This window comes from Rhea americana, unplaced genomic scaffold (assembly GCF_003343005.1).
Source record: "Rhea americana isolate MKP2758 unplaced genomic scaffold, rheAme1 scaffold_1, whole genome shotgun sequence".
NCBI lineage: Eukaryota > Metazoa > Chordata > Aves > Rheiformes > Rheidae > Rhea > Rhea americana.
Window position 1 is genome coordinate 10,366,610 of NW_028185038.1, and position 9,848 is coordinate 10,376,457.

The 9,848-nt window shown below is 36.2% G+C and overlaps 1 protein-coding gene across 1 annotated transcript in view; it reads right to left on the reverse strand.

Moving 5' to 3' along the window:
• LOC146601831 (protein piccolo) overlaps positions 1-9,848 on the reverse strand; it is a 124,469-nt gene that overhangs the window by 93,316 nt on the left and 21,305 nt on the right. The gene's annotated exons all lie outside the window — the stretch shown is intronic.

The following is a 9,848-nucleotide window of genomic DNA, read 5'->3' on the forward strand; positions in this document are numbered from 1 at the left end:
ACTATGACTTTGTTTAGTCTAACATTAAAAAATTTATTTTATATACTTGAAATTGAATTGAGAGTGTAAATTTAAAATTTATTTTTATCTCATATAATTACACAAACATACAGTGTCTGTGTGTGTGTGTGTGTGTGTGAGTGCACACATGCTTTGGGGGAGAATATAGACCTACACAACTTATCTCTATACAACATTTAATAGAAATAATATATAAAATATTATATATATTATATATACATATAAAATCTATACAATATGACCAAAGTCTCTGTGCCATACACTGAGCACATATCTAGCATCTATAATGTGCTTTGAAATCCAGTCAACTTTCTGCCTGTCAACATACTTAGTACAACACGTAGTTCTCAGCAACCCCCCTTTGCTGTTTTTTACCTTACCTCTGCTGGCACATATATTTTTTTCCAGGAAAATTTTTATATTTTATAAAAATGTTGTCTAGTCTGAGCTTTCTTGAGTCCATCAGTTTCTCTCTTAAATGAAGAGAAAAATGCCAGTTCCAAAGCTACAGTTTAAAACTTTTAAAAGTTAAGCAGTATAAAAATTTGGACTGTAGTTAAGGCAAAATGTCCGTATTTCCTCAAAATTAATGGTCAGAAGGTGATTCACCCTCTTCTAAGAGAAGGCTCATGAGTCATTTTCTGGGAGGTGCCTGTCTGTCTCTCTTCATCAGCTAGGGAAGTAAGCAACAGAACTGCCTAGATGTGATCTAAATTGCACCCTAAATTACTAGGGTTTTGAAAGATTCATATTAGCTTTAAAGTAAATTTAGGCTCCCACACAATGTAGGTGTACGTTAAGAAACAGGACTTGAATGATTTTGAAACTTTATTCTATATTGTCAATAGTTTCTGATGGGTTTTTGCTTCAGTAATGGATAAAAGACTCATCCAGGCACATACTCTATAAATAATAATATAAATAAACCTCAGCCATTACAGATTGCAGCTATCTTGATAGTGGAATATAGCAACACTTCAGCAGCGTTTAATAAGGGAGTAAAAAGAATGTTAAATACCAGCTTGATTCTTCTATCTCTGCAGGCACAACAAAAGTATAGCACTTTAGCTAGCATTAACTGTTACTAATTAAAAATGGGATTTCTTCTAAAAGAAACACTATTTCAGACAGACTATAAATCAACAATTAGGATAATTATGGTAAGAAAAAAAACCTGTACTTTCTCCCACTTATCCTAGTATGTTGTCAACAAATTATAAAAGTTTTTAAGAAATGTCGACAACCTTTTTTTGTAGTACCAGTTAGCTACCTTAGAAAATCACAATAATCAAAGTATTATTTACTATGAATCTTTAAATAAACATTTAGTATCATTTCAAGTGACATTTAAGCTCATTCATCCTCTTCATCTAAATTTCATTGACTTTTGCATGTTTCAGATTTCAATAAAATTAGTTTGTTTTCAACTTCCTGTGGCTATTTCCCAAACCTATGTTGTGCCAACAAATCAAAGAAATTAATTTTCTCTTCCTTAGTGTGTAGTTATATTCAAGGACAAATTAATCGTCCACAGTAGGTCTAGTTGCCTATTGATTTACATTGTATATTCAGTCCATTACCACAGTTATATCTCCCTCCCAAACTGAAATAGCATTCACAGATGGTGGAACAGTCACAGATGGTCACTGGTATTGGGGAACAGCTATTAAAAACACATCATTAAAAGGTATGTGATACTTAAAAGAATTATTATTTTGGGACATCAGATATGTTGCTCATGAATAAATCCCAGTGTCAATTTATAAGACATTTTATTGGGGGAAAAAACAGTCTTGTTTCTATCTACACACAAAAAAGCTCAGACTGATAAGACATTGAAGGGAGATGTACCACTTGCTTTTGAAAGCCTCTAGTTTTCAGTTGCTATTCTCACAAGAGGACAGATGACAGAGCATAGCCTTAATTATTTTTACTTGATATTTATATTTAGATATGAAAAAATAATTATGATATTTTAGTACTTCAATAAATTGTGCTTTGTTTTCTTGTTCCTGGATATTCTCATCATCAGTTACGTTAGCATGCTACCCGGGAACAGAATGGACAGATTTAAGGGATGCTCAATGGCCATGTTTTGGTAGATGATATTAGAATAGTACTTAACCTTAGTTTTTATATTTTGTTTTAATTTGTTAACTAACAAGGTAAAAAGATGAGCTAAGGCTTATCTTCACTAAATTCTATTCTTTTTATCAAGAATTAGATGTAAAAAGGACTGAATGGACTGTATAAACCTCTCCTTGTATTTTTGATACTTGCTACCTTACCAATACGCATTAGTCAAGAGACTTGCACTGAGTTTTAATTTTTATAAGTCATTTAGATAAAAGGTTGTCAACTCTGTTAAATAGCGTGGTGGCATCAGAATAATTCCTTTGAGATGAACATGCTATTCCTTATGAGTCTTGATACCAGAATACTTTTTCTAACAATTTTTGTCTCCCCTAATGTAATGGCATTGCTGATGAGGCCAATAGAAGTCTGATACATTACAAAAAAACAGTCAAGCACTAGGAAATGCTAATATGTTCCATTGCTTCTTATCTGTTTTTAAAAGGTAGTTTATACTGGGGGACTGGATGAATCAGGGGATCCATAATGACTTTGTACCTCTAAACAGTTTGCATGATTCTTATCTAGTCTTTTTTTGAATGTTTTTCATCTCTTCCATTCTCTTCTGAACTGATTTTGTTTGTTCTTGCATCCTCCTTTCTCTGTATTTATCCGGCTATTCTTGGGTATTAGCCTCATTTGCTCAAAGAACTCAGCTATCACCCTTGGGTTTACAACTTCTATATACGTCTTGAATATATTGGATTTTAGTGGTAAATATACAATCCTTATTATTCTCTGCTCTTATAATATTCCATGATTTAGGATCTTCTGTGACCTGGGGCTCCACACAAGCAAATATAATCTTGTTCCTCTGCCATATTTAGAACTGTCAAACTAGAATTCTTTTTAGCACTGCACCTAAAATTTATGTATAATTTTTGATACAAATGGGGAGAAACTGGAAATAATGGGTATGATATATGTGTGCACAAATCAAGTATAACTGTAATGGCAGCATGCTTATTAGAGCTTGCCACCACTGGATTGTCTGTGAAATAAATACTACCTATATGGTAAGCATTATAATGTTAGATTTCAAGATAATGCCCTAGATGCCATGAAAAAGCAAAGGTAAAGTTAATCATTACTGAAGGCACTCCTCTGCCACAATCCTCTGCGGACTCTGCAGCACAGAGGAAAGCCTGGTCTATGCTCTAGAGAAACAAAATCTCTGCAGTGTAAGGTTTTCTTCAGCATCTGAGACTGACTTGCAGTAGATTTGAAATGTTAGCACAAAGTTAGTAGTACTCTAACTACCACGAAAACAATACAAATAATAGTTTTTTGTCTTCAGGTAAGGACTATGTAGTCAATAAACTTGTTCAGCAAACTCAGATTTAGTAGCAGTTGAAAAGATGCATGCTGATGTCCCAAAATATGTTAAATAGTTATTATAGGAATAGATCATTGTATCTAGAAAAAATGTCAAATAGTGGAGGGACACAAATCACTCTCTTCCATTCTGAAGTGAAATCATTTTAGGTGGGGACTGATGTAGATTAGCAAAGTGGTGATGGAGGAGGAAGGTGAAGCTTTCACTTTAGTTATCTGTGTTCCAACTCCTGCATCTGGGATCTTTCATGTACAAAAAAAATCCCCATATGCAATGTTCCCACACCCCAGGTCCCAATACAAGTTGCAATTGTAATGGAGCAGTTCTACTTATAAAGGGTTGCTATTTGGTGTTACAGTTTTTGGTTAGAAATATAACAATAGGTACATTTATAAATTTCTGTAATTCATTATTTTAAAAACCTGACTGGCTTCAAAGAATCTATGATGATCAATTATCATTGATGAAAGATCTTTTAGTAAATTATTACTATCTTTAAATGTACTTGTAAATGAAACGTAATTCTGAAAGACACACTAACATAGCATATTAATATTAGATTACTGTATTATGAACATGTAATACTCAATTTCCTCTTGTAGGTTGCAGACGGTGATATGGGACAATGTTTTGTAGCTTGTCTTGTGCAAAGAAATATTTTCTTGTGATTGTTCTTGTGGCCCCTTCTGGACATCATTTATTACATGATAGCCATTAACCACAGAGAATCAGTCTTCCTGACCCTTGATAACAACCGTTAGAAAAAATATTGAGAACTTTCACTCAGCTGGCTAAGGCTGATAGAGGATCACTTATTCCATGAAGAATCACAGAGTGTGGGAACCCCCCTCTACAGCCAACAGATAAAGGGAGGCAGATGAATTCTTCATTGTAAGAAAAATATATTAAAACATGCATTTATAAAAGATAGTCCCATAAGCAGTGTTGAGAATGAAGTAATAAGTGTTGTGAAAAACTTCTAATCATCAGGAAAATCCTATCAGCCAGTGTGCACTGCCTTCCCTCATGTGCCATTGCTGGCGCTGGGAGTACCTAGGGTATGAGTTACATGAACTGAATTTAGCTTTGTATATGGAAGGGAAATACCCTGTTTCATAAGTAATAACTCAGAGGTTTTCTTTAATACAACTCTAGCCTTCTTCTTTTCAGCAAGTATTTTGCTTTGGGGACTGAGCATTCAAGCAGAAAACTAGTTTCTAAATCACTAGGCAGCAGCACTGCAATGCCAATCAGTCTGATTTTCTCATGTTTTTTCACTCCTTTGGAGGTTCTGTAGAGATAAATGTCTCTTCTGTTAAAACCAATATACATTTTTAGAAACAGTCTATTCCAAACATTTCAGAGTTTTTTTTTTTTTTAACTTTCATTCATGTCAGTCAGAGCCACTCACACTCCAAATGAACACTTCTGTATTTTCCATCCTCTTGCTCTTTTCATTTCCTCTGTGAAATTGTTTGAAATTGCCATTTTCACTTCAAATGCAAGGGAAGTGCACAGTGCACTTCCTAACAGCTGACGTGGCAGGAGATAGCAACTTCTTTCCTCAGTTAAACACATAAAAGCCCATATGCTTCTTTTGATTTTGGGGGGAGAAAGGAGAAATTCAGTGACGATCTGATATGCAAACTACAGCCAGATGTGGCCCTTACACAGTGATTTTCAAAGGGCTCTAAACCTATTTTTCATTTGCTATTGTGCGTAGGTATAATAGTTGTTCTCAGTCATTTACGTAGAAAAGACAGTTGTACACCAACACTAACCTATCTGTGAGTCACTTGGAATAGGACTGACAACTGCCTGTAGGTCAAATTTTGCATGTAAGTGCAATGTGGTACTTCTTCTCCCATTTGCTCTGGTAAATTGAGGAATAGCAGTTTATATTAGCAAAAATACCTCAGCGGAAAATCAGCTTGTGAGAATAATTAAATCCAGGGTTTTGAAACTTTGATTCCAAATATTATAACTTGAACAATACTCCATATGTGTGCATTTAACTCATTTTAGAGAACATAAACACTATTTACAATGCTATGTTTTCACTTCCTCATTTGATATTTATAAACAGTATCTATATTGTTTGCTTTTTCTGCTCCCTGAAGAGGCAGTAGTCTCTTTACCAGTTCCCCTGGCATGATCAAATACCGTCTGTGAAGCTTTTTCTTCTGTAGTCATATAAAATGGTAACATTTCTCACTGTCTCGTACACTATCTTCAAAGCTCACCTGAAAACAACTATTTTCTCTCTTAGTTTCCATTTCTTTCCCCCTCTGTTATTCTTTAGTATTTATCTCTGTAATTGCGTTACTTATCTTTGAAAATAGCCCTGAGATATATGATCATATGAGAAATGCACTGTCCAATTATAATTAATGTACACGGAATCACATGTATCTCTGTTATGTACAATGGGGAAAAAATCCTCTGGCAAACTGATTGAAACAGCACGACGGACATCTGTCAAGCTAATAGAAAGACTCAAATTGTCAGACCTGAGCACTGCTCTGCATCAAAATGTCTGTACCAAATGGAGTAAATACATTTTTCTCACTATTCAGTCTCTAAAGAAGAAAAAAAAAGGGGGGGGGGAGGGGCAGGGAAGGGGAAGAAGGACACATAAAGTAACCTTGTCCTAAAAACAGAGAAGACCACGATCAGAATTTCTGCTCTGAACGACAAATGCAGATTTCACACTTTGCTATTGCGGGCTTGAAAATGTCACAGGATATTTATATAAAAGTGCTATGTAGGAGACACCTAATGATGCAACATTGTATTTATATGCTCTGTATTGAAATGATTTTTCACTGATAAATAGCCGTACGTATTACATTTGTATATCTCAGTATATACAATCATGTATACTACCATGAAACTCCACAGAAAGACAATACTATTCTCCCACTGCCACACTACTAACATTATTTACAGTACCAACCCTAGTTCCTACTCTAAATGCTATAGTACTATAACCCTAGTCCACATCTGAAGCCTGAATGTAAAAAGAATTCAGAATATTTTTTGTCTGTGAATTAAACTCTCCCTATCCGCAAATTATTTGTGAATTTTCAGAAGATAGTCTATTTTTTTCTTATAAATAACAGTAACAAAAACTGAGGATTTGAATAAATTACTTTATCTAGATGATACCCTCCCCCTGACTCATGAAAGTTTCTGAAGAATATTCTGCTTAGATAAGGCAGAGGATAAGGTATATGGAACTCTATGAACTGCATGACAGCAAGCTTGGAGTAAAGCAAGATTCACTTTCTCCAGATATCTGGAGAAACAGCAATGACAAAACCAGAATTGCTGTGCCATAAATGTTTGACAAGATAAAAAAAAAAAAAAAAAAAAAAAAAAAAAAAAGAGGGGGGGCTGTTGACTTCTGTGGACTATATACTCCACTATAACATAGCATACTACACTATAGCATAATTAATGTTTCTTAATCAGTCTTCACTTTTTCCCTCTCATTCTTTCAAAGAGGAAGTCAAAGAGGCATTTTAAATGAGGAACAGAGAACTTCCCAGTCTAACTTGTGAATAGCTGTCAAAAGCTCTGTGAAGCAAATGGACCATTTGATGCCTGGGCTGGATTAAGATGCAAATGCAGCCTGCACATGATGCCTAATGTCTCCAGTACATGGTGTTTTCTGGGTTAAGCAATGACATAGAACTAACTGCTCCTTAGTAGCAGGTTCTGATACAAGGGCTATGTGATTCTGCCATTGGTAATACAAAACAGTTATGCTAAAAGCACTGAGACTTACTTCAGTTTTATTAGAGGATATTGTATTAAAGGATGAATTACTAAATGCAGAAGTAGTTGAGCATGAAGGTTTTTGTGGCTGTAGAAGACATATTAGTCATCTTACCCATCTTTGAATGATGAAGTTCTTGGAATAAATCTTTGTGCGACCAATTCAACATGCTTAGCACACGATTGTTCACTCATAGTAAGTAGTCAAATATCTCCTTATCACGTAATACACAAATTGTTGTATGCTATTCCCCAGAGTCAGAATAATGAGCTTTAATTGAAACTCAGATCTCACAGAATTAGAGGTCTGGAAGGGACCTCTGCATACCATCTAGTCCAACCCCACTCTGCTCAAGCAGGGTCGTCTGCAGAATGCTGCCCAAGACTCTACCCAGATAGCCTTTGAGTATCTTCAAGGATGGAAAATCCACAATGTCCCTGGACAACCTGCTCCAGTGCTCAGTCACCTTATGGAAAATTTTACTGGTCTATAAAAAGTCTTTTCCCAGGCAATAAGAACATACTTTAAAATCTCTTTCTTTGCAGTCTAACTGAGAATCCTGGCCAGAGAACACTGGTGAGAAAATTCAGAACAGTTTATACTTTTCAGTAGTATATGTATATGCTGAACTAACACCATCTGTGTTCGACTGATATTAAAACTACTTTGCAAACTTTCAGTTATAACTGAAAAAAAGATCTCTCTCTCTGAAAGAGAGAAAGTTTTAATCTTATTTTACAGGAAAACAAACAAACAAGAGGGTGTGAGAAAATCTTGTCTTTTTCTGCCTCTTAGTTACTGGCTTCCTTCAAAGAATGGTGGCTAAGAAGACTTTACATGCTGCCTCACAGTCCTTGTTTATTCACTAAGGTGAGGATCCATCTGACCAAACATACAAATCTAATCTGAGATAGCCCTCTAGGTTAATGATTTGAAAGAGACAGATCTTTAAAGGTGCAATCTGATGCACCTGAAGATCACATCTGTTTCTCTTACTGATTGCAGATCCAGCCTCATGTAACGAAAGCGTCCATGTCGCAAATGTTTCAGGATAGATGAGGTCAATCCCCACTCCTAGCAGCTGCAGCAGCTTGAATTCCAGCTGCCGGCTCCTCACGCAGGAGCTCCTTTGTAGCAGTGTTTTAATCTTTTCTCCATGCAGGAATCTCACCACCTCTGCAGTTCTTCAGAAATGCTGCCTCTCCTCAACAATCAAAGATTCTTGGCTCTGCTCAGGTTCATTGTTCGGGCAGTATCTACTCTATTCCGACCTTCACTCATGATGCTTTGCTTCCCTGGACTAAGATTAAAGGTGGCAGAGTGAGCAGAGCCCTGACTGACCTCTTTTGCTAAAATATAGTTCAATCTGGGGAACAATGGTCATGTAACTACTGCTGTAAAGCACAGGTTTGACAAACTCACCAAGTGCTTAACTGCGTAATGCAGACCTTTCTACAAGCATCCCAGCTAAGCCTCATCTTTGCCTTTTGGCTTAGCAGTGTGTACTATCCATGCTGCTGTGTACCTGCAATACAGCTCATTGCCAGCATCAAATTTCCTTCTCCTCTTTCTAAAAATGCCTTAAAATGTATCAAAACACTTTCTGTTTAAGAAAAAACAATTTCTTACTCTACTTTGTTATCACAGATAGTCCCATATGGCTTTTCAGATTCTATATTGACCAACAGTTCTTCATAGTGGTGTCAAAATGTCCAGCACTGCACAGCAGTAATTAAACAACAGCTCTACAGCCAGTTTAGACATAGCAACTTGATAAACTTATGTTATATGAGAAGCTAAAGACTATTCTAGCTAGCCAAAGATCTTATTCCAAAGATGTATGTTCATACTGCCTAACTCTAAACCATAGATTAAGTAGGGAATTTCAGAAGACTAACAGACATGAGTTTTCCAAACCTGTGCTAGGTGCCCTGACAGGACCCTGAGACAACCAGGACTTTGTGGTGAACTGCTTAGGCTTTTTCTTTATAGAAAGCACACAAAAAATGCTCAATAGGGCTTTTAAACTCAGATGTAAGATTTTATCTGAATGGATACAGGTAACATTTTTAAACAGATTTAGGCAAGGCTGAATGGAAACAAAAGGGGGTTTATAAAACTTTCCTTGCCCATTGAGCCCTTGCTTTCAAACTTGACTACATTCCAACAACTCAAAAGCTTTCTGGTCTGCAGCGTGTTCTGTATAGTGCCTTCCGGCTCAACAGGACGAATCGCTTTTTCCATCAGCTTAGGTTATGAACCTGTTTCTTTCTCTTTTCAGCAATTCCTCAACATCTCCCTGAATTTCTGTGACTTTTTTATTTTCCCCTCTCTCCACTCACCTTTCTTTGAAGTATGGAAATTTCTCCCCTTAAAATATGCTCAGTAGCTCTCAGGGCAGGAGCAATCTCTCTCTCTCTCTCCCTCCCTCTCTCTCTCTCCAGAAGCTTCCAGCCAACTTAATCCTCTCCCTCTTTAAACAAAAGTAACAGAACCGACAACATGCAGAACAGATAGTCTGTCACAGATGGCTAAACTTACCAGCTGTGGAAACTACTCACAGGATGTACAGATTTT